We start from the raw sequence: 26,308 nt of genomic DNA, 5'->3' as shown, positions 1-26,308 counted from the left end.
TTTAAAAAAAAGTGAAAATGTGATGTTAAGAAAGATTTCAAGTAAAAATAATTAAATTTTAAAACATGTGTGATATTTTTATGAGAACAAATACATCATCTCATATTTCTTATATTTATTCATTATTTTACTGTATTTTCCTTTTTTCAAGAGCTTCACTAAACTTAACCAACACACAGTACACAGAATATATTAAAAGTATACAACTTGATAAATTTTGACATATGTACATATCCATAAACTATCAAACAATCAAGATAATGAACATCGTCCCCTGTAAAGTTCCTCTTGCTTTGTAATTCCTCCTCCCTCTTCCTCCACCCCTGTATCCAGGCAACCATTGATATATTTTTCTATCACTTTAGAATATTCATATTGTTTATAGTCTTATATAGATGGAATCATAAATATGTTTTCCTGTTATGTGTCCATTTATTCATCAAATTATTTTGATACTCATCCATGACATAGTATATATCAGTGATTCACTATTTTTTATTGCTAAGTAGTAGTATTGAACAAATATACCAGAGTTTATCTGTTCACCTGTTGATGAATATTTAGATTGTTATCAATTTTTACCACAGTTGTTATCACAATTAACAACTATAATGAACAATTAATATCTGATGAACATTCCTGTGTAGAGCTTTAAATAGTATATAGTCATTTCCACATATTCCTGGATTCTGTTTGCTAATAGTTTGTTGAGGATATCTATGTCTATAATCACAAATGCTATTAGTCTGTATTTCCTGTGTCATGATTTTGGGAGCTCTTTTGTTAGGTGCATACATTTTTATTATTTTTATATCTTCGTGATTGAGTGATTCTTTAACATTATCAAATTTCCTTTATTTATCAATTTATCAATTATCAAATTATCAGCAATCCTAACTTTTATGTTAGTCTTTTTTCTCTGATAACAGTATAACTACTCCAGTTCATTTCTTGTTGTTCGCATCCTAAACCTTTTAACCATTTTTCTTTCAACCTATTTGTGTGTTTGAATCTAAAGCATGTATATGAGTTTCCTAGGGTTGCCATAAAAATTACCATAAACTTCTTGGCTTAAAACAATTGAAATTTATTCTTTTACAGTTCTGGGCACTATAAGCTCAAAATCAAGATTTTGGTGTGATGATTCTCTAAGTATTTTGGGGGAAACCTTTCCTTGCCTCTTCTTAGGTTCTAGCATTTCTCACCTATGTGCCATTCCTTGGCTTGTAGATGCATCACTCCAATCTCTACCTCTGAATTAACATTACATTTTCTTCCTGCGTATCTTCACATTGTCTTATCTCTGTGCATGTCTATATCCACATGTCCCTCTTCTCATAACAACACCAGTTATACTATACCAAGAATTTACCCTACTGCAGTATGATCTCATTTTAACTTATTAATCTGCAATGACACTATTTCCAGATGAGGTCACAGTCTGTGGTACTATAGGCTAGAACTTCAACATGTTTTTTAGTAGGACACAATCCAGAATAACAGTCTGCCTCAGCACCCCCTCAAAATTCATGACCTTCACACAAACAAAATACATTCACCCACCCCAACATCCCTAAAACCTTAACCCATTTCAGCATCAATTCTAAATCCAAAACATCATCTAAACATGATTAACTCATAAAGCCTTAAACCTCACTTTCTAAATCATCTTGAACAGGTACAGGTGAGACTCTGGGTATGATCCATCCTGGGGCAAAATTCCTCTCCACCTGTGGGCTTGTATAACTGGGAAAACAAATTATCTACTTCCAAAATACAATAGTAAGACAAGCATACATAGATCTTCCTATTCCAAAAGGGGAAAATTGAAAGGAAAAAAAAAGAGTCATGTGTCCTGACAAGTCAAAACCCAGTGGGGCTTATTCCATTAGATTTCGAGGCCTAACAATAATCCTGTATGGTTGGATACTCTGTTCTCCCTGACAGTAGTCCTGCACTCTAGGACTAGGGGACAGCAGTTCCACTGCCTCAGCCCACTGGACAGCATCTCCAATATTTATGTCCAAGGAGTTCCTGTTAGCCTAGACCTCTGTATCCATGTCTCTGTTTTCAGAGTCTCTGTCCCTTGAAATCCCAGCTGGCAGTTTTTCTGTTGGTATAAAATTCTCAAAATTCCTTCAGTCTTCCATTGATGTCAAAGGATCCACATCATTAGGAAAAAATGTTTCCCACAGATTCTTTCTGGGAGGCAGCATCCCTGAGAGGCAGTATTCTTTTTTTTTTTTTAAAGATTTTATTTATTTATTTGACAGAGAGAAATCACAAGTAAGCAGAGAGGCAGGCAGAGAGAGAGGAGGAAGCAGGCTCCCCGCTGAGCAGAAAGCCCAATGTGGGGCTCGAACCCAGGACCTGGGATCATGACCTGAGCCGAAGGCAGCGGCTTAACCCACTGAGCCACCCAGGCGCCCCGAGAGGCAGTATTCTTGAACACACCTCTCCCAGAATAGGAGAGCTTGTCAGTGACATCTCCTTTCCCCACGTCCTCAGCATAAACACAGAGCCACCTGTGAGAGGAAGCTGAGCCCTACACTGGCTGACTAACTTGCTTACAAGCCCCACCTACCTGTGCCCAGTTGGGACTGTCCTTCTCAGTCAAGCTTCCCTCAGTCCCAGCTATGAGAGGTCCCTCCCCCAGAAGACCAACACAAGCCCATGCCCATACCACATTTCCCAACCAGAAAGTTCTGCAGGGCCTCAGTTCTCATGGAGTTGTCATCAGGTCTCATTTCATAAGAAGACCAGAGCACACCTAGTTAAAATGTGTTACATTCAGGCCAGGGACCAAAAACTGTACAGCAGGCAAGGAGAACCTCTGCATACAACTTAGCCTGAAGATTAGAGCAGCCAAAACACAGTAGCACAGGGCACACAGCACACACTGGAGTTACTTCCAGAAGTGCCGGGCCCTGGGCACCACTTGACCTCTTCTTCATAAGGCTGTTATTTTCAGGAGCAGGAGACACAACCAGCTTTTCTAACACATAGAGGGAGGCAGAGATTTAGACAAAATGCCAAGATGGAGGAAGTTATCCCAAATGAAAGAACAAAATAAGGTCATGGTCAGAGATCTAAGTGAAACAGATATAAGTAACATACTTGATGGAGAATTAAAAGCATCATAACAATATTCACTGGATTTGAGAAATGAACAGAAGACATCAGTGAGACCCTTACCACAGAGATAAAAGAGTTAAAAAAAAACAGTCAGAATGAATAATATAATAAACAAGATTGAAACAGGCTTGATGTGATGAACAGCAGAATGGAAGAGGTAGAGAAACCAATTAGTGACCTAGAAGAAAAAATAATGTAAAACAATGAAGCTGAATAAGAGAAAGAATTATAGAGAATGAGAATAGACTTGAGACTCAGTGACTTCATCAAATGTAATAATGTTCATATTAGAGGAGGTCCAGAAGAAGAGAGAGAAAAGGAGTAGAACATTTACTTCAGGGAGGGGACAAGATGGCAGAGGAGTAGGAGACCCTATTTCAACCAATTCCCTGAATTGAGCTAGATATCTACCAGAGCACTCTGAACACTCATGAAATCAGCCTGAGATGTAAGATTATATACTTCTGGATCACTACAGGGCAGAGGATCATCAGTGGAGGGGTACAGAGGAATTGGGATAGCTCAGACAGATATCAGAGAATAAACAGAAATGAGAGGGAGCCACCAGAAGTGAGCCATTGGAAAGTAATGCCCCAATGCAAAAGTGCCCTGTGCTTGGGGACCAGCATTAGTTCAGAAACTGGTGGCTGCAAGATGGGAAGGGATTAATAATAGGATTCAAACAGACCAAAGGGACTTAAGAGACAATTGCTGGGACCAGGTGGCTGCAGTCGCAAACTTAAGCCCACAGTCCCAGGACGGCTACAGCCAGCACCCATCCACACCTGAGAGAGCTTGGCATAAGCTGGAATCCATGGTTCCTGGGGCTGGTGGCATCTGCTACCATTACCACAGCTGCCTCCACTGCCTCCACTGCCACCTGGGCTGGGCACACCTGGTGTGGGCCTGGGCTTCAGTTAGCAGTCCAGGGAACAGTAGCTGCTGGGACCGGGCTCATCCGGACCAGTATCACTTGCAGTTTTGGTGGTGTGGGGGTTCAGAGACCTCTGGACCATTCAGAGAGGAGCAGACTGTGGCTTCTCTCTGAGGCAGAGGTCTGGATGCAGACAGTTTACTTTGCTCTAACTCTCCAAAAGGTCATGAATAGCCACCAGAGAACAAAAACTTAAAAAAAACTGTTTCCATGGAGCCCAGCCCCTTGGTCAGAGCAGGGAAATTCCACCCAAGCAGGCCTGACTGGAAAACAATGCAGCAGGCCCCTCTCCTAGAAGATAAGCCAAAGAACAGGAAGATAACAACCACAGGGTCCCCTTAAAACTGTAAAACTCCAACATCAGAGGGAAATAATGTATTAAGCTCTGTGTATTGCCTCACAGACTATATTTCTTAGATACAGCTTTTCTCTCTTTTTTTTAATTCACTCTCATGATTCTTGTTATTTTTTTTACCTACTTCCCATTTCAACTAGATGTTTAATATATGTTCCATAATAACATTTTAACTTGAACTTTTTTATACATATATTTTTGTTTCTTTTTCTTTTTTTAATATATAGATATAGATAGATAGATAGATAGATAGATATGTAGATATAAGCTTCAAGCTAGTCCTTTTTCCTTATTCAATACTACCTCTCTGTATATATATGTCAGTTTCAGTTTCTCTGTATCTCTGGAAACTCAAGTCCTCTAACAAATATAACAAGATACACCCAGGAAGAACTGAAATACCATTCCTTGCCCACATCTAGGGATTATAACCACCTTCCCATCACCTCCTCCCTTTTAATTTTGTGTTTTTATTTTTTCTCTTATTCTTTTGTCAGTCTTTCTGTGTGTTTGTTTTTGTTTTTGTACTTTATAAATCTTATTCTTGGCATTCCTTTTGGTGGGGTTTTTTCTTTTTTTTTTTTTTTTTGTTAATCTTTCCATTTGTTCATTTTTGTTTTTGTACTTTATAAATCTTAATCTTGGGGTTCATTTGGGATGCTTTCCTCTCTGTCTCTCTCTCTCTCTCTCTCTCTCTCTCTCTCTTTTTTTCCTTTGCTTTTGGTAGTGACTTCCAATTGCTCTGAAACCTTCCTGAGTGCATCTTGCCTGTATCATGGTTGATATTTTCAGCTATACATCTCCTCAACTACCTCTCACCAGAATGACTAGGAGGAGGAACCTCCAACAGAGGAAAAATTCAGAGACTGTGACCTCTATCACAGAACTATTGGATACGGGCATAAGCAAGAAATAGAATTCAAAGTAACAGTTATCCAGACAATGGCTAGGTTGGAGAAAACCATTAGTAGCAACACAGAATCTCTAAGGGCAGAAGTGAGAGCTGATCTGGCAGATCTTAAAAATGCTATCAGTGAGATCCAATCTAATCTAAATACTCTAACAGCTAGGGTAAAAGAGGCAGAAGATTGAATTAATGATTTAGAAGAAATCTTATTTATTTATAAAGAAATTTATTTAGAGAAATAAATGATGCCATGAAACGTTTTGATGTCAGAATTATTGGGATCCCTAAGGGGATAGACAGAGAGAGAGAGAGAGAGGACTAGAAGATGTAATTCAGCAAATCCTAGCTGAGAATTCCCCTAATCTGGGGAATAGAACAAGTGTTCATGTCCTGGGAGGAGAGGACAGCCTCCTCCAAGATCAACAAGGGTAGGAAGACCTCCAGGCATGTGATTGTGAAATTCACAAATCATAAATTCAGACAAATATCTTAGGGCAGCTAAGGGGAAAAGATTCCTTACTTACAGAGGGAGGAACATGAGAATAACATCAGACTTGTCCACAGAAACCTGGCAAGCCCGAAAGGGCTGGCAAGACATATTCAGAGCACTAAATGAAAAGAACATGCAGCCAAGAATTCTTTATCTGGCAAGGCCGTCATTCAAAAGAGATGGAGAGATAAGAAACTGCAATTGACAGAGACTGAAAGAATATGTGACCACTAGCCAGACTTGCAAGAAATATTAAGGGGTCCCTATAAAAGGAGAAAGATGCCAAGAGTGATACAGAACAGAGATATGCAGATACAATTCATAGAAACAAGAACCTCACAGGCAACATGATGACAATAAAATCTTACCTGTCAATAATCACTCTCAGTGTGAATGGCCTAAATGTTCCCATACCATGGCACAGGGTTACAGATTGGATAAAACAACATGACACATCCATATGCTGTCTACAAGAGAACATTGTGGACCTAAAGATACAACCACACTGAAATTCAAAGGATGGAGAACCATCTTTCATGCCAATGGGCCTCAAAAGAAAGCTGGGGTAGTGATTCTCATATCAGACAAATTAGATTTTAAGTTGAAGATTGTAGTCAAAGACACAGAAAGACACTACATCATTCTTAAAGGGTCTATCCAGAAAGAAGATCTAATAATTGTAAATATTTACACCCCAATATGGGAGCAGGCAACTACATAAGCCAATTGTTAATCAAAATAAAGAGACATATTGAAGAATATGTTAATTTTTGTAGGGGATCTTAACACACCACTCTCAGCAATAGACAGGTCATCTAAGCAGAAAATCAACAAAGAAACAAGAGCTTTCCATGACACACTCGACAAGATGGACCTCATAGATATATACAAAACATTCCCCCCAAAACAAAAGAATAATCATTCTTCTCAGGTGCACATGGAACTTTCTCCAGACCAGACCACATACTAGGTCACAAATCAGGTCTAAACCAGTACCAAAAGACCGAGACTATTCCCTGCATATTCTCAGACCACAATGATTTGAAAGTGGAACTCAATCACAAGAAAAAGTTTGGAAGAAATTCAAACACTTGGAAGCTAAAGACCATCCTTCTTAAGAATGTTTTGATCAACAAGGAAATCAAAGAAGAACTTGAACAATTCATGGAAAACAATGAGAATGAAGACACATTGGTCCAAAACCTATGGGATATGGCAAAGGCGGTCCTAGGCAGGAAATACATAGCCATCAAAGCCTCCCTCAAAAAAACTGAAAAATCCCAAATGTACCAACTCTCTTTATACCTAAACTGGAAAATCAACAACAAATTAAGCCAACCCCTCACATAAGAAGGGAAATAATTAAGATTAGAGCAGAGATCAATGAGTTGGAAACCAGAGAGTGATACATTAGAACACATCAACAAAACTAGAATCTGGTTCTTGGAAAAAATTAATAAGATTGATAAACCACCTGCCAGACTACTCCAAAAGAAAAGAGGAAGCACCCAAATTAATAAACTTACAAATAAATGGGAGAGATCATGCCTAAAACCAAGGAAATAGAAACAACCATCAAAAATTATTGTCAACAGCTATGTGCCAATAAGTTAAGCAACCTAGACAAAATGGATGCATTTCTGGAAACCTATAAACTTCCAGGACTGAAACAGGAAGAAATTGGCAACCTGAATAGATCAATCACTAGTAACAAGATTGAAGCAGTGATCAAAAACCTCCCAAAAGGGGCACCTGGGTGGCTTAGTGGGTTAAGCCTCTGCCTTCAGCTCAGGTCGTGATCTCAGGGTCCTGGGATCGAGCCCCACATCAGGCTTTCTGCTCAGTGGGGAGCCTGCTTCCCTCTCTTTCTGCCTGCCTCTCTGCCTACTTGTGATCTCTCTCTCTCAATCTGTGTCAAATAAATAAATAATTTTTCTTTAAAAAAAAAAACTCCCAAAAAACAAGATTCCAGTAAATGACAGATTCCCTGGGGAATTCCCCCAAATATTCAAAGAAGAAATTATACCTACTCCTGAAGCTGTTTCAAAAAATAGAAACAGAATAGACTCTTTCTATGAAGCCAGCATTACCTTGATCCCCAAACTAGGCAAAGGCCCCATCAAAAAGGAGAATTTCAGACCAATATCCCTGATGAATACAGATGCCAAGATTCTCAACAAGATCCTAGCTAACAGGATCCAACAGTACATTAAAAAGATTATTCACCATGACCAGGTGGGATTTATCCATGTGATGCAAGGGTAGTTCAACAAATCAACCAATGTGATAGAACAAATCAGTAAGAGAAGAGAGAAGAACCACATGGTCCTCTCAATTGATACAGAAAAAGCATTTGACAAGACACAACATCCGTTCCTGATTAAAACTCTTCAAAATACAGGGATAGAGGGAACATTCCTCAACTTCATAAAATCTATCTATGAAAAATCCACAGCGAATATCTTTCTCAATGGGGAAAAACTGAGAGCCTTCCCACTGAGATCAGGAACATGATAAGGATACCCACTCTTGCCACTGTTGTCCAACATAGCACTAGAAGTCCCAGCAACAGCAATCAAACAACAAAAAGAAATAAAATGTATTCAAATTGGCAAAGAGGAAGTCAAACTCTCTGTTCACAGAGGACATAATACTTTATATGGAAAACCCTAAAGACTCCACCCCCAAACTACTAGAACTCAGACAGCAATTTAGTAATGTGGCAGGATACAAAACGAATGCACAGAAATCGGTTGCTTTCTTATACACTAACAATGAAACTATGGAAAATGAAATTAGAGAATCAATTCCATTTACTATAGTACCAAGAACTGTAAGATACCTTGGAATAAACCTAACCAAAGGGGTAAAGGATCTGTACTTGAGGAACTATAGAACACTCATGAAAGAAATTGAAGAAGACACAAAAAGATGGAAGACCATATCATGCTCATGGATTAGAAGAATAAACACTGTTAAAATGTCTATCATGGCTAGAGCAATCTGTGCTTTCAATGTCATATCAATCGAAATTCCACCAGCATTTTTCAAAGTGCCGGAACAAACAATCCTAAAATTTATATGGAACTAGAAAAGACCCTGAATTGATAAGGAAATGTTGAAAAGAAAAACAAAGCTGGAGGTATCACATTACCTGATTTGAAGTTTTACTACAAAGCTATGATCACCAAGACAGCCTGAAAGACAGGCATAAAAACAGACACACAGCCAATGTAACAAAGAGAGAGCCCATATATAAGCCCTCAACTCTATGGTCAAATAGTCTTTGACAAAGCAGGAAAAAATATACAGTGGAAAAAAGACAGTTTCCTCAATAAAATGGTGCTGGGAAAATTGGACAGCTATGTAGAGAAGAATGAAACTTTACCATTCTCTTATACCATATACAAAGATAAACTCAAAATGGATGAAAGACCTCAATATGAGACAGGAATCCATCAAAATCCTAGAGGAGAACATAGGCAGTAACCTCTTCAAAATCAGCCACAGCAACTTCTTTTAAGACACATCTCCAAAGACAAAGGAAATAAAAGCAAAAATGAACTTTTGGGACTTCATCAAGATCAAAAGCTTCTACACAGCAAAGGAAACAGTCAATAAAACAAAGAGGCAACCCACAGAATGGGAGAAGATATTTACAAATGACATTACAGACAAAGGGCTGATACCCAAGATCTATAAAGAATTCCTCAGGGGCGCCTGGGTGGCTCAGTTGTTTGGGCAACTGCCTTCGGTTCAGGTCATGATCCTGGAGTTCCGGGATCGAGTCCCGCATCGGGCTCCCAGCCCCATGGGGAGTCTGCTTCTCCCTCTGACCTTCTGCCCTCTCATGCTATCTCTCTCTCAAATAAATAAATAAAAATCTTTAAAAAAAAAAAAAGAATTCCTCAATCTCAACACTCAAAAAACAGATAATCATGTCAAAAAATGGACAGAAGACATGAACAGACACTTCTCCAAAGAAGACATACAAATGACTATCAGACACATGAAAAAAGTGTTCATCATCATTAGCCATCAGGGAGATTCAAATCAAAACCACATTGAGATATCACCTTACACCAGTTAGAATGGCCAAAATTAACACGACAGGAAACAAATTTTGTAGAGGATGTGGAGAAAGGGGAACCCTCTTACACTGCTGGTGGGAATGCAAGTTGGTGCAGCCTCTTTGGAAAACAGTGTGGAGATTCCTTAAGAAATTAAAAATAGAGTTAGCCTATGACCCTGCAATTCCACTACTGGGTATTTACTCCAAAGATACTGATGTAGTGAAAAGAAGGGTCATATGTACCCCAATGTTCATAACAGCAATATCCACAATCACCAAACTATGGAAAGAGCTGAGAGCCCTACAATAGACAAATGGATAAAGGTGTGGTCCATATATACAATGGAATATTATTCAGCCATCAGAAAGGATGAATACCCAACTTTTGTATCAACATGGATGGGACTGGAGCAGATTATGCTGAGTGAAATAAGTCAAGCAGAGAAAGTTAACTATTATATGGTTTTACTTACTTGTGGAACATAAGGAATAGCATGGAGGACATTAGAAGGAAAGGAAAAGTGAATTGGGGGAAATCAGAGGGGGAGATGAATCATAAGAGACTATGGACTCTGAGAAACAAACTGAGGGTTTTAGAGGGGAGGGGGGATTCGGGAATGGGAGCCTGGTGGTGGGTATTAAGGAGGGCACATATTGCATGAGGCACTGGGTGTGGTACATAAACAATGAATCTTGGAACACTGAAAAAATAAATTAAAAAAAAAAAGATAAAAAGCTTCTGCACAGCAAAGGAAACAGTCAACAAAACAAAGAGGCAACCCACAGAATGGGAGAAGATATTTGCAAATGACACTACAGATAAAGGGCTGATATCCAATATCTAGAAAGAACTTCTCAAACTCAACACCCAACGAACAGAGAAGTCAAAAAATGGGCAGAAGAAACAAGCAGACATGTGTCCAAAGAAGACATACAAATGGCTAACAGGCAGTGAGTTCTGAAGTGACTCTAAGTTGGCCCCAAGGATGCTGGTAAGAAACTTATTTTCAGTGTTTGGTTCCAAATCTAAATTAAGTATCTTTTAACTCTTTTATAGAACTATTGTAAAGTTTTCCTCAAATGATATCAGATGGAACCAATATGTTTATGACTAGTTTATAAAACCAGATTAAATTATTTGTGTGAAGATCTTAAAAAAATATATATGTTTGAAAAATTGGTCCTACCAAGATGATCAACTCCAAATCATCTGCTGAAATACTGTTATTTTTAAATATTTATTATTCTAAGTCTTCTGAATGGAAGTCTGAAAAATAGGAAAGGTGAGAAAGCTGCAAATAAGTAAAACATGCTGATTCTTTGCCAAGAACCAAATGTAAAAGAGTTAGTAACAGTATATTTACTTGTCTCCCTGTACCAGATTAACTAACAGCAATACTGGGTTCAAGCTGTTTACTTAGAAGATGATTAAGTTTTACTGTGATCAGTAAGTCATTTCTTTTGTCATATTTATTGTATAAGCAAATTAGTATAGCTTAAAAATATCCCTTTATGAAACTCCATAGAATAAGAACAAAATGAAAAATATGGTGACATAGTATACCAATAAAATTTTAATACCAACATAAAAATTATACTTAGGAATGTAATATAAATCTTTAAGCAGGATATAATTACACAGATTAGGGAAATACTGGAATATTATTTAAATGAATGGTCAAAAGGAAACTTTAATATCAACTGTACAAAATTAAAATGAAGTAAAAAAGTTTAAAATTATCTTTAAAAGGCCTTCAGTAACCTGGAAAATATAGACCAAAAACACTTCTCCTATCTCATCTAGCTAAATAAATCAAGAAAATGAAAGTATTATGAGCTGAAGTATCCTAAAAATTATAATGTTAAGTGAATTTTTCCTTCATTCATTTTTTTTAAAGATTTTATTTATTTATTTGACAGAGAGATAGATCACAAGTAGGCAGAGAGGCAGTCAGAGAGAGAGGAGGAAGCAGGCTCCCCGCTGAGCAGAGAGCCGGATGCGGGCCTCAATCCCAGGACTCTGGGACCATGACCTGAGCCGAAGGCAGAGGCTTTAACCCACTGAGCCACCCAGGCGCCCTCCTTCATTCATTAATGAAAAGAAAAATTTTGCCTTCTCATTTCCATCTGCAACACATGTAAAATTGAATATAGCAGTCAAGAGAACCTCAAGACAGCCTCAACACAGAAACCTAAAATTCCTAACTTAGTAGAAGTGGTTGCTGAATTCTGAAATTTACTAAATTTATGTAATGATGGCCAAGACAGGGGCACCTGGGTGGCACAATCAGTTATGCCTCTGACTCTTGGTTCTTGCTCAGGCTATGATCTCTGTCAGGGTCATGAGATCGAGCCCCACATTGGGCTCCATGTTCAACATGGAGTCTGCTTGGGATTCTCTGTCTCTCTCACTCTGTCTGTCTCTCCCATTCATTCTGTCTCTCAAAAATAGATAAACAGATTAAAAAAAAAAAAGATGGTCAAGACATTATTTAACCTAACCTTCATAATTATCTTTGGAGGTAGGACTATCCTGCTCTTATGTAACCTATATTTTTATTTGTGCAGACATTATAGAGATGTGGAAACACATCAAGAAGAACTGAACTAGATTCAACTGGTTAATGGAAGAGCTGGAATCTGAAGTGATGAAACCCACTCCAAAATCTTGGCACACAACCACTACACAGCACTGTGTATGAGCAGAAAAAAAAAAGCAACAATCTTTGACTTGGTGACTTTAAAGTTTACAGATCAGTTTCTGCATCTTGAATGTTGCCTTGAAAGTAGAACAGGCAGAGGGAAATTAATTAGGAGATATCCAGTGCCACAGAGACATTTTAGCAAAGAGCTGAGGAAGCACTTTGGCACCAGCATGTTCACCCACACCCACAAATTAATATTGTTTCGGGGCACTTGGGTTCAGTCAGTTGGGCCTCTGACTTCAGCTGAGGTCATGATCCCAGAGTCCTGGGATCAAGCCCTACATAAACTCTGTGCTCAGTAAGGAGTCTGCTTGTCCCTCTGCCCCTCCCACTCTGGTTCATGCTCTTTCTCTCTCTCTCAAATAAATAAAATCTCAAAAAGAGAGAGAGAGAGGATTGTTTCTTGAGATCCCTTAAACATTCCTGTTCAAAACCTGCAGATCACAAAAGAGTTTTAAAAATAACATGGGGGGCGTGCTCGCTTTGGCAGCACATATACTAAAATTGGAACGATTCAGAGAAGATTAGCATGGCCCCTGCGCAAGGATGACACGCAAAAATAACATGGGGGGTTAAGGGGGTGGGAGAAGAATAAATGAAACAAGATGGGATTGGGAGGGAGACAAACCATAAGTGACTCCTAATCTCACAAAACAAACTGAGGGTTGATGGGGGGAGGGGGGGTTGGGAGAGGGGGGTGGGGTTATGGATATTGGGGAGGGTATGTGCTATGGTGAGTGCTGTGAAGTGTGTAAACCTGGCGATTCACAGACCTGTACCCCTGGGGATAAAAATATATGTTTATAAAAAATAAAATTAAAAAGAAATACAAAAAAAAAAAAATAATAAACTATTTTACTGTAAGAAAAAAACCCTAAGTGAATTGATTTCAGTGGGTTATGTGACTCTTCAGCATATATCCAATATCAGCTGGGCTTTCAATAACAGTATTTTCACCCTTGAGCCTAACTCTCTTATTTCATCCATGCTAATGCTAGTCCCATGTTAATGTTGATACTGTTTATATCAGCACTGTGTTAACATTAATGCTATTTAACATGATTTATATTGCAGTGAAGTTTGAATAGCATTTTCTTAAGTAAACAGCCTTCAGATATAAAAAAAATCAAATTGTATTAGTAATGAAATGCCATATGCAAATTTTATTGTTCCTCTGCTGGATTTTTTAAGGCAATTCCATTCTACTGAGGACTTAAGTGGGATAGAAGAAACTCATGAGAAATAGCAAGAATAGATAGTAAGTAAGCTAGCAGCTTATGAAATAGAAGTGAAGCTCATAGACTATGTCAAGAGAATGAGCAAACAAATGGCTGGTGAGCCACAGGCAGAATTTATCATACATGTTAAGTGCAGGTAAGTTAGTGACTTATAAAACATGTTAAAGGTAGATTACAAATAGAACATATAATGGAACAAACAAAAGTATCACATATAAATAGCAAGGGATGAAAATACCAATTACGATCAGGCCACCTCTAGTCTGACAGGTGTTACCTCTAAAAAACAGCCACATATTGCTCATTCCTAGGAGAGACCCATTCTAGTCCCATGTATGCTCTTCACTGGAGCCATAAATAAAACCCATGGCTATTCAATAGTCTAAGCTGTGCCCAGCACTGAGGTCTCTTCTTTTTCCTGATAAACAGGTATAGGTCACTCGTCCAGGACACCTTCCATTCATGAGCCTCCTTGCTCAAACTTCCACTCTGGTTTCTGTAACCACATCATCAGCAAGGAAGACTCATGGGGCAGAGAGAGAGAGAAGACTGAACACTGCATGCTCCAAGAAGCCTTCTATTGGCTTATAGCCTATCAGTGTGTTATCCTACCCAATTTCTTTGTCCTTGCTCTTATTTTTTTCTAATTTTTATTTTCAATGGTCTATATAATTTTCATCCATTTTTTCATTGCTACAAAGTACTAAAGTAGGGAAGAAGTTGAAGAAATTTTAAGATTTAATAAACTATGCCATTTAAGCAATTTTTCTATTGTCTATAAAATTTCAGTTCTGTGATCGCAAATAACCTGCTGAATAGTGTACTCTGAGTCTAATGATTCATCAAGGAAACATTCTATATGATCTAAATTTTATCTTTTTTATTTTTTAAAGATTTTATTTATTTATTTGAGAAAGAGAGTGAAAGAGAACATGAGCCAGGGGGAGAGGGAAAAGCAGACACACCGCTGAGTAGGGAGCCCAACATGTTGGTTGGGTTTTTTGGGGGCTTTTTTTTTTTTAGATTTTATTTATTTATATGAGAGATACAGAACAAAAGAGAGAGAGAAAAAGAGGGAGAGCATGAGGGTCAGAGGGAGAAGCAGACCCCCTGCTAGGCAGAAAGCTTGATTAGGGACTCCATCCTGGGACTCCAGGATCATGACCTAAGCCAAAGGCAGATGCTTAACCAACTGAGCCACCTAGGTGCCCCCCCCCAATTTTCTTTAATAAGATCATAAATGGCTTGCTGCTTATCATATCAATAAAAACTGACATTTCTACAAAGATAAAAACTCCTAAAATAATTGTCCAAATATTTTAATAGCTTGATGCTATTTCAACAAGTTGAAGAAATAAAACAGTACCAATATCACAAACTCTCAAATGTGTACGTTTTAGGGGGGAAAATGTATGAAAGAGAAGACACTAAGATATGATGAAGAAAGATAGTATTATAGGTCAAAAATATCATTATATTTTAGAGTTATCTTTCTTCCTTGCAAGTTTCAAAACTCCCTAACCTGTATCTTTGTGGTTTTTTGTTGTTATTGTTATTTGTTTTTTGTTTTTCCCACCAAGATACTAATGGCTGATCTTTAAGTGTTTTAATAGAAGTTTGAAAAATGCTCCCAAAAATGGCAATAAAAATTTGTCTAAATGTTTTATAAGTGAGCAGTCATTTAGAAAAATGTTCCATTAAACTGGTGCTGCTCTTCAATACTTGGTCCCAAGAATCAGGCTAAAAAACAGTTTGCTTAGTTTATCCATGTGACATCACCCAACCCAATGTCTGTCAGCTGGTATCAATATAAATTCTAGGGGGAAATCTTATTCTGTCCCTCTGAAGAGGGTGTAGTGTGAGTGGGCCCCAGGAGGGGGAGGGTGCTGGGGTCTGTCTATCTCTCATATTTAATCACCAGCTGTACTAACAATAGTTGACTTTGGGTTATTAAGAAATTAGCTCAATTAGAATGTTAACTTTCTTGGCAATTTGCTTTTTTTTTAAGATTTTATTTATTTGACAGAGATCACAAGTAGACAGAGAGAGAGGAGGAAGCAGGCTCCCCACTGAGCAGAGAGCCCGATGCAGGATTTGATCCCAGGACCCTGAGATCATGACCTGAACCAAAGGCAGAGGCTTTAACCCACTGAGCTACCCAGGCACCCAGCAATTTGCTTTTGCTAAGCCTGGACAACTACCAATATTTTGTTGTGAACTTCACTTCTTGTTATGAAGTTTATACAAAGTTGAGAATTTTATCACATACTTTCTCACCTTGACATTAAGTTGGACAACACCCATATAAGGAGACAAATGATAAGGGCTGAAAAAAGCAAAAGTAGAAGGATACATTATGGAAACACTTTAATACATGTGCTGAGCATAGGAAAGTCAGACCACAAACAAGATAACTATCTAAGCATAACCTGGTCTGTAACACCTTTGTGGAGATGTCTGTTCCCTGTCGACAGGCAGTTTCTTCTCCCTGGCGACAAGACATTTATTAATGCAGTCAAAATCCCCTCCTGCTCTCTTCCTGTGTTTCACTACACACTCCAACTACCATTTCTGTTCCACACATATCAAACTACATTGTAGCTTCAAAGTTTTAATGTAAGTAGTGAGGCAACTTCAGAGAAACAGAAAATGCAAAATATTTTACAAATTTAGAAAACAAAGCTAAATCTTTGTGGTTTTAGGTTAACAGAAGCAAGTCATTTCCACGTAAAAGATCTCTGCTAATGAATAGCAAACAGGTAAACACCTTACAGAACTACCTCAAATCAATAAGGAGTTACTAATCAAGAAGCAAGAACAAATGCAGCCTGTTAATAAGCATAAGTGAGGAAGCCAGGGAAATATGATGGATATGCAGAAGACTCCCAACCACCCATTAAGCAAGTTTAAGATAACTAACAAAACTACTTCATCATGAAAACCAATATATGAGAGTCTATTACTTAAAAAAAAAAAAAAGTTTGCACAATACTTCGAAGAAAAGCACTGTAACAGGCTAATGGACTTTCTTCATTCATTCATTAAAATACATCCATTAATTTATTAAACTTATTAATTTATTTATTAAATGTTTACTAAACTCCAATTATATTTCAAGTTTACTGCTAGGCCCTGGAGATTCATTGGAAACAAAGTCCCCATCCTCAGAAATCTATGCACCTTAAATCTGTACTTCACCTGTCCACAGATCTTCCCTTCATGTTTTTGTTTTTTTGTTTTCAGTGTCCAATAGGCATTTTGCTCTATGCTATAGCACATACTGTATAACCAAATCTTAGGGAACAGTAACAAAAGTGCTATAAGGAATATGAAATGTCTTGAGTGATGGATCCCTTTACATTGTTGACCAAAGAAGACAATTATTTATTCAGTTTAGAATGATACTTCTCAAACCTGAATATGCTTCCCAATCCCCTGGAGACCTCACTGAAATTCTCATTCTTACTCACTAGGACCTGAATGGGCCCAATGTTGCATTTCTAACAAGTCCCACAGTGCTACTGAGAGGCTGCTAGCCCATGGACCACATCTACAGCTTTTTGTATCTTTAGCTAAAACTGCCAGTTGATGTCAAACATGCCCATATTTTCAACCTTGTACTGTTGCATGCTAACATCTTTTCCAATTATATTTGTTTAACAAACTCTTACAATCACTTTCTATGAGCTGTGTACTCTTCACTCTGCTGGACTGTGGAGGATGTAGAAATAATCTTTGTGTTGAGAGCCCAGTAAAAAGACTTGAAGTATAAACAAAAAAAACTATATTGAAGTGTCATTATAACAGTGTCTAAAAATATTATTTTACTATTCACATCCTGGATCCTTCTCATCCCTTTTTAAGGGAATTTCTGAATTTCTAAGGTTTTCATACTTAGGAGCTAGACTTTGTTAACCCTGATCAAAACAATAGGCATAGGAAAAACTCAGGAGAAGCTAGATTCATATAGATCATAATGAATTAATCTGGAGTAAACAATTAAAAGAAGATAAGTGTTTTAACATGCACAGACGATTAGAGATTTTTAACAAGGGGGCAGTCCATGAAAGGGGATTCTAGTAGAGCAGTTACCTTATGAGAAAAATCCCAGAAAAGAAATAGATGAGTTAAAAATAATGTAGATAGATCAAGAGTGAATTTGAGACAATTTTAAATATTCAATAATATAATTCCTACACTCATATCTCTTTAAAGAATTTATCTGTGGACTTAGATTACTTTTTAAGAGTTTTTCCAGTTTGTGGATTTACATTTTGGAGCTAGACACCATGCTCTACCCCAATCACACAATTAAACAATCAAAACTGGTACTGTCCTTCAGTTCAGGTTTTTGGGATGGTTATTCCTTTTTCTTTTTATGCAGTCATCTCTTTACTAGTCATCTAAAATTGTTAGATGCAATTAGATCTCCTCAGCCTGTTTTAAAATGTATTTTCCAGACATAAATTTATTCATTTTGAATTTTGCCTCACAAAAAAATAGTTATTCTGATTTTTGAATAAATTTTACAGTCATTTTCAGTATCATTCACCAGTTTGAAACTCCTTAATTACACTCAATATTTAGAACCAAATATAGCATTGCTTGTGAGGATTTGTAAAACAGATGCATGATTTTCCTTGATTTAGAACAAAGTTCACTACAAAACAACCTGATTTTTAAATTAGTTTTACCCTTCCAAATCTTTAAGCTGTGGTCCTGAAGACACTATGAAATGATAAGAAATAGGACAATTTTGTTCTGCCACTACCTGCTCAAGCATGGCAGAGATGGGGTTGGGCAGGGGAGAGGACGGGGAGACATGGATTCTTTACACTCACGTGGACAGCTAACTTCATGTTCTTTGCTCATATGGAAGACCATACAACCTTAGTTGGGGCCCTCCTATACCACAGTAATTGTGCAAAAACATTTCACAGTGTTGTCCTATTTCCAGCAGTTTCTCCTTCACTACCAGGTATGTCCTAGTCTGCATAACCACATCCTTCTACTCTTAGATATACCATGGGTAGGTAGCATTTTTAATCCCCAGAAACCAGAGAATATAGTCATCTGAAGCATCTTATTTTTCCCTTTTACATAAATCTTTGCAGTATGGTAGAGAGCGAAAAAATATATATTTGAAGTTTAAAGTGTGCTGTCAATTTTGAACCATGTGACCAAAGTCACCTAAAACAACTCTAGACCAGTGTTTCTCAAACTTAAATGTGCATAGATACCACCTGATAATCATTCTGAATGTATATTCTATTTCAATGGCGAGGGACCAAGATTCTGCATTTCTAACAAGATCCCTAATGATGCCAGTGCTCCTGGTCTGAAGAACACCCTCTTGGGAACAAGGTGCTAAAGACTCCTGTACCACTGTAGTTCTTTCTGAAAGCTATGAAATTTCTCATGAAATGTAATGTAGAGGGTAAATTTCAAATGTTACTATCAGTTACCTTTAGAGAGGAGTTGAGAGAAAGTCTGATATTGAGTGTTTCAACAGCCAAAGAAAGGATCTAGGACTATAACATGTGGTGATCAACCCTTGTAGATCTGCTGGAGTCACCAGAGATCATGGTGGTAAGATACTGAAAGAATGGGCTGGGTTTTTGTCACAGAAAAGCTGACACAGAGAACTAATTCTGGGCATTACTCCCAACAGAGAAGCTGCTACTACTGCCAGAAGCAGCCCTATTAAGGGAAGTTTCTGAGACCCATATATCAGAAACCACCAAAGAGATCAACCCATAGGAGAAGCACTTAGAGTATTATTTGGGGAGTCCTGATTTTTTCAGAATGACTGGGTTCATCGTATCACATGCTACCACTGAGAATAAAGAGATCTCCGAGCATCTCAAAGCAGAATAAGAAGTGCTGGATTTTCATGAGAGGGCTAAGTGACAGGATACCAGAGCTTTCTTCTGGCAAACACATGATGGAATTAGAAGCTCAGAAATCCTACACAACAATGGGACCTCAGTGGCTCAGTCTGTTAAGCATCTGCCCTAGGCTCAAGTCATGATCTCAGGGTCCTGGGATAGAGCCCAGGTCCAAGGGTCCCCACTCTTGAGCATGCTCGCTATCTTGCTCTCAAATAAAAAAATAAAATCTTAGAAGAAAAAGGAGAAGGAGAAGAAGAAGAAGAAAAAGAAGAAGGAGAAGAACACAGTCCATTACACAATGGGGACATCTAACATGTAGTACCTGTATCCACATAGCCACCTGACTCTAACTCAGGTGTATCACTGTTCAGTTACTGAGCTACTCCTTTAGCTGAAAATCGATATTCAGATTTTGATCTTGTTTGGGGGACCTACTTGTTTTCCCATCCCTGTTACCCATCTTCCTCTGAATCTCAGACTACTATCTATGAGTCATCAGCAGATTGCATTGCTGGCACACTATGAGCCTATTGCTAAATTAGCAATATAAATCTTATTTAAAGTATTCCCGAACTCTGAGCCCATGGGAAACCTGCTTGTCAACTCTGCCCTAAAGAATTATTGTCTATGTATTATTACCTTCTCTAGTTTGCCAGTTAGTCATCTATTTTAGCAATCCTATGCTAATGCCAGTATGTTAGGACTTATTCACAAGCTTTTTGAGAGATGCTTTATCAAAAGCATCACTAAAATCAAGATAAATTATGCCTTTTCATAAATTAACTTAGTTACTTCATCAAAAAATTCAGATTAGCCTGACATGATTTATTTTTAGAGAATCCAGGCTAACACCTGCTCAACAACCCAGATAATTGATTTCATTATTTTAGAAGAGATTTAACAGAGTAGCTCAGTTCTGAAGAAAATTTCAAATTGACCAATCACCTTCTCTACTGAGTCCAGAAAAAACACAGAAAATACTAGTTATTAACTATATGCAAGAATAGTTTTGAATTATTTTCTAATCCCCACCATTAGTAAACTTCAGATGATAGTACACATCTTAATTACTTTTCTTAGTCTGTCCCTAAAAACATATAATAACTTAAAAGTGTTTTTATTGTCCTATTAAAAGATAAGTGCATCTAAGAAAAGAATCACCATTTCTATATGTCTGTGTGTCACTCATAGTATTAGAACCACTTGGTTATTTTATGGAATATTTTCTACACCTGGGTCTTGAGGGAGTAAATATAGAGGGCAGAGTTGGAATTATTGATGAATAAATTATTTATGAGTCAATCTGCATATGTTTCTGAGAGGGCGAAATGATGGCTGCACTGTGAAATAAAATCAGAACCCTTAGTTGCACGTAACAGAAATGTAGGCTCCTTCGGTGAGAAGATGTTCTTGGCCCAGATGCCGAAGTGTAAGAAGAACCTGCATTGATTCAACCTCACAGACAAGTAAAACTGCCAGAAAGAGAAATACAAACACTACGAGGACCTTCTCTTATCTGATAGCTCATTTTCCTTTCTCCCTAAAAGCTGCACTCTTTTAGGCTGACTTCATCCACACACATACAGGCATGGTCCTTTGCCCCTCTCAGACTCACATGCACAGCTTCACAGCAAGAAGAAACAAAACAGCAATTTACTACTGTTTCTAGCTTTTACAAAAATGGATTTCATTACTGGGTCTAGTTTGAATCAGGATTCAATGAAGTCTAGTTTGAATCATCTCTGAGCCAATAAGTGGTAGTCAGAGGGAAGGATTGCTAGAAAACTTGGTAAACAGGAGGTTTCAGCAAGATCTCCCCATATTAGAAGCTTCACCATAGAGTAATTTTCAGTTAGACATTTCACCTGCCTCCCACCTTCTACAGGCACGTGCGCGTGCACACACACACGTTGTCAGTAAAATAAACTATAATGATTTCCACGGTCCATATGAAGAATAAACATGTTTCAACTTATTCATCATGAAATGGAGGTTTAAAAACACACTTTCAAAATGGTTTCATTTTCAAGGTTGGTAACATTTAGAACAAATTAGAAAATTAACTCTCAGTTCAAGATGGCAGAAAGAGCACAAATCTCATTGAAATGAGAGAAGAAAAATAAATTTCGAATAAGAATAAAAGGGCAAAGAAAGCTAAAGTCAGCATCATCAGGATTAAGGCATTTCACAAATTTCAAAGAGCTGAAAAGTTGATGGGACAGTTTTGTCAGATGGAAACATCCCCGAGGAAGTAAGCAACAGAAAAGCACATACCTTCCAAGGGTTGCAGGCAAGAGGAAAGGTCCATCTAGTGTAGAGACAGAGAAGGTCCAGGATAGGACTCACAAATAGGAATGAGGCTGGGAGTTAAAGCAAATCCTGAAACAAGATTTAATTGAAGATCTGTAATCTGAACACCTGATTCTTCTTTCTTACCCCTAATGCAGAGTGCAAGCAACAGAGTTTAACTACAAGCAAAATATCAGAGAGCTCATCCCTAATAATCTGAACACATAAACTGGGAAGACTGACAATTTCTTGTAAGGAGGGTGGTAGAGTAGGATGAAATCTTCCTGATGCTTACATTTGAGAAACCAGTAGCTTGACAATCCTAACAACCCTCGTGACCTAGCTAATTAAGAATAACACTCAGAGGGGCACCTGGGTGGCTCAGTTGGTTAAGCAACTGCCTTTGGCTCAGGTCATGATCCTGGAATCCCAGGATTGAGTCCCACGTCGAGCTCCCTGCTCAGCGGGTAGTCTGCTTCTCCCTCTGACCTCTCCCCTCTCATGGTCTCTCTCTCTCTCCCTCAAAAATAAATAAATAAAATCTAAAAAAAAAAAAAAGAATAACACTCAGAGAGAGACTATAAGAGGCTTTAGAAAAAATGTATGTGATTTACTCAAGTACAAATAGGTGTGTGAATGATCTAGTTTGGCCATAGGAGGAAAGCCATAAAAAAGAAATAACAAGGTAAAAAATATGTTTTAAAAAAATTTCTGAGGAAAAAAACCCTGAAGTAGAGGTAATTCAAGAAAAGGACACAGTGGGGGGGTATGTGCTATGATGAGTGCGTGAATTGTGTAAGATTGATGATTCACAGACCTGTACCCTTGAAGCAAATAATACATTATATGTTAATAAAATAAATAAATTAAATAAATAAATAAATAAAATCTACAAAAAGAGAAAAAAGAGAACTCTTTAAATAAAATTCTACTTCATGTATTCAACAGATACAGGAATATATTTAATTCACAAAATAAATATCAAATGTTATCAGAAGGAATGGACAGTGAACAGGTAACAAACGCTATAAGGTTAAAAATATGCTTAAGAAATGAAATGCTCAATAAACTTTACCATAAATAGTCAATAAACTTTTTGAAATCTTCTGGAAAATAGAAAACAAAAACTAAATAATGAAAACTATGAACTACATCATTTTGCCTAGAAAATTCATATGATCTATTTATTAATTTTGAACATTCATAGCCAATCCATAAATGCATCTTGTAAGACTTAACTTACAGGTTTGCACAATGTAGATGCTGACAACTGTGACAATCCAAAAAGGAAAAGTAAGTAGCCAAAAAAAGTAAGCTGCCAAAAAAGCAGGTAGGAAATATGGAGAGAAGAATAATGCTAAAATTATCTTATATAAAATGATATCATTTATCAATTAAAATGATAGGAGCAAGAAATACAGCTTTATGTTTACAGTTACAAAACTAAACCAGAAAAGAATTGTGCTCGCTTCGGCAGCACATATACTAAACCAGAAAAGAATTAAAGTAAGAAATGTAAGGATTAAGAATAGAGAGAAAAAAGGTATGGGGCCACGAAAATATGAACTATATTTCCCTCTTTCAAAATAGGAAGCCATTAGGTAGTGTTTAAAGTGATTAAGTTCAGAAATGTTGGCTTAAATGTATTATCTAGAGTTAAGAAGATGGCCACCAAAAATTGAAAACGTAAGTGGTAGAAAAGATTTGCCTCTGGGGAGTGGGAATGAGATTAGGAAGCATAAGGCAGGAGACTCGTCCTTTCTTATCAAAAACCACTCATGCAACACTAATGGGTATTTTCCCATGTGCCCATATTATTTTGATTTAAAATAATTACAGGTAAATATTGTCCATACAGATTATAGATAAAGTCAATTAACTTTATGGAAATCCAGTCTTAAATGCATTCAAGTGTTCACCTCCATATCAAATTCATTTAGGGTATGGAGTCAAAAAGTGATGATTTAAGCAATCTTTAAGAAAACAATATAAAAAACTAGATAAATGTCAAAACTCTAGGAGAGGGGAACATATCATAATTCTCAAAAACAGAGTAATAAGATTTGTGAATTCTGGATCCCTAGAAACACTCAGGAATACAATTATTATATATAATCCTAAGGCGTTTCAAAGGGAATAGATCTGTCACTCAGTATCAGATAACTATGGGGCAGACAAGACTTGAGAAAACAAGGCCCACAGAAAGACACAACTGGGCAGATTTGAGACCTAAACATGAGCTACAGCAAGCAGAATAGTATTATGGAGATATGCATGTGAGTCAGGCAATCCTAAACATAGGCCCTCTTATATCAGTTAGCGCATTACCTCTTCTCCCATTTTACTGGTAACAAATGCTTCTTTTTGGCTGACCCTACTTCCACTTCCCATCTCCAGTCACATGTTTAAGAACTGATTAGGGATCAGCCTGCAAGGGGGAAACTTCCTTTATCATGGTTTTGGTCTCCATGTGAGAATTACATAATGTAATTAGAGTTACATTCCAGGCTCTCCTTGCCACCTAATTCACTCCTCCTGACTGGAAAGAGGATGTCACTTAACTGGTCAAATTCAGAAGGTGAATAGGGCATGGGTAGCCCTGACCCTTCCTACCAAAATGTCCATTGGGATTTGCGTGATTGCAGAGAACATGTATACAGCTTTGCTCTCTTCAGTGAGGTGACATTAGTACACCCCCCCCCCCCAACAAGAAATCCCCATGGTTTTCCACACTGCCTGACTGAAGAAAAGTTCTGCCTAATTCTGGAGGAAACTATTGGAAGAGCCATTGTTGTGACATACTCAAGCCACATCATCCAGCTGTGTTGGTAATAAATCTTCCATTTAAGGAAGGGAAGGATCAACCTTTCAGTTATGCAACTACCAAATGGAGAAAACTGACTTGGCATCAGGCAAAAGGCTTTGGGATTTTAGATAACTAAATATAAGCTAGCAGCTACAGATAAAATAACATTAATTAATATGGATCACAATCCCTCTTCTAGGAATCTGACCCACAAAAATGGTGATAGAAACACGTTGATAAAGTTGGGGTACAACACTGCATAGAAAAAAAGTGTTTCCCTGATCTTAAAGGAAAACAATAGTGATCTAAAATTATCTGAAAAAGAAAACTTTCACTGATTTAGTGGTTTTTAACTGAATCTCATAGAACCCTGGCATTCCTTGGTGCTGCCTCAAGATGCACACAGCCAGCGAGGAGGGAGACTTTAAGAGGCCATGATCCTAAGACCTCCACATAGCCTCTCAGTCCTCCACCAGTGAGCCCTGCTTTGGACTGTTTACTACCAGACTGCATTTGATAAAGGCTTATCTTGCCTTTGCAGGATCTGCCTGAATTCACCTTCTGTTTTGTTCTGCCCACTAATTTTACCCTTTGAAATTGAATTTCTTTCCTCCTTCTCTCCTTCCTTCCTCTCTCAACAAGTGTTAAAACAATTATCCTTGGTAAAATCAATTATAAAAATGATTATTAAATGCACATAAGAATAGCTAAGTTGAATAATTGCCCAATGGACATATAAAGTTAGTATTTGCTGCCTCTCTAACTCATTTTGAGCACTCTCTTCTCAAAATCATTCAAGGCCACCATCTTGCTTCCTTGTTACCAGGCTTCCTTTACTCCAGCATCCCTATAGGACTCATACTCTGATTCCACTCTTAGCCTAACCACAGAAAATTAGTAGTAGTCTATCTTATACCCTCAGGGTCAGTTATTCTCATTAACACACTTAAGCTAAATTATTGATGATTTTTAAATGCATCTCAATAATATCACCATATTAAAAGCTAACTTCACTGTCTTGATCATGCAAATCAAGAATTTTAAAGAGCCCTTGGGAAGGAGAGATTTATAGACAAAGAAGTTTGGATACCATTCGCAAATTATATCACTATGGCCAGTTGCCTAGTATTTTAATGCATCTCCCTATCTACCTAGAAATAAAAACACCAAAAAGCCATATGACACTGAGCTAGCTTCTGAAAAGCACCATAATATGCTTATTTCACAAATTTTATATCCCATTTTTACCAAGTAGGAAGCCTTTTATTAATGGAATATGTAATAACTTCCAGCATCTAATTGGGTCTAGCTTAATCTTTTTCATACCCCATAGGGTGGGAAAGTCTAAGGTAAATAGCAAGCTTTGCTTGATAAAACCGCTTTCTGAGACAAAGGAGTGTAAAGTTTCCAAGCAATAAAGCCTTCCAATTGATACTTATTCTACTGCAGACACCTCAAGGAACTTTTGAATTGAAGTCCTTTAGGA

The 26,308-nt window shown here is 37.6% G+C and overlaps 1 non-coding gene across 1 annotated transcript; it reads left to right on the top strand.

Annotated features, from left to right (window-relative positions):
* The first annotated feature begins 13,072 nt into the window (after window positions 1-13,072).
* On the top strand, window positions 13,073-13,174 carry LOC125094534 (U6 spliceosomal RNA). The gene has a single exon (XR_007125557.1). It is a non-coding gene; the product is annotated as a U6 spliceosomal RNA (small nuclear RNA).
* The last annotated feature ends 13,134 nt before the right edge of the window (window positions 13,175-26,308 follow it).

Source organism: Lutra lutra, chromosome 2 (genome assembly GCF_902655055.1).
Source record: "Lutra lutra chromosome 2, mLutLut1.2, whole genome shotgun sequence".
NCBI classification, from domain to species: Eukaryota; Metazoa; Chordata; class Mammalia; order Carnivora; family Mustelidae; genus Lutra; species Lutra lutra.
Note: the sequence above shows the minus strand (reverse complement) of the source record. Positions and strands in the feature narration are given on the sequence as shown.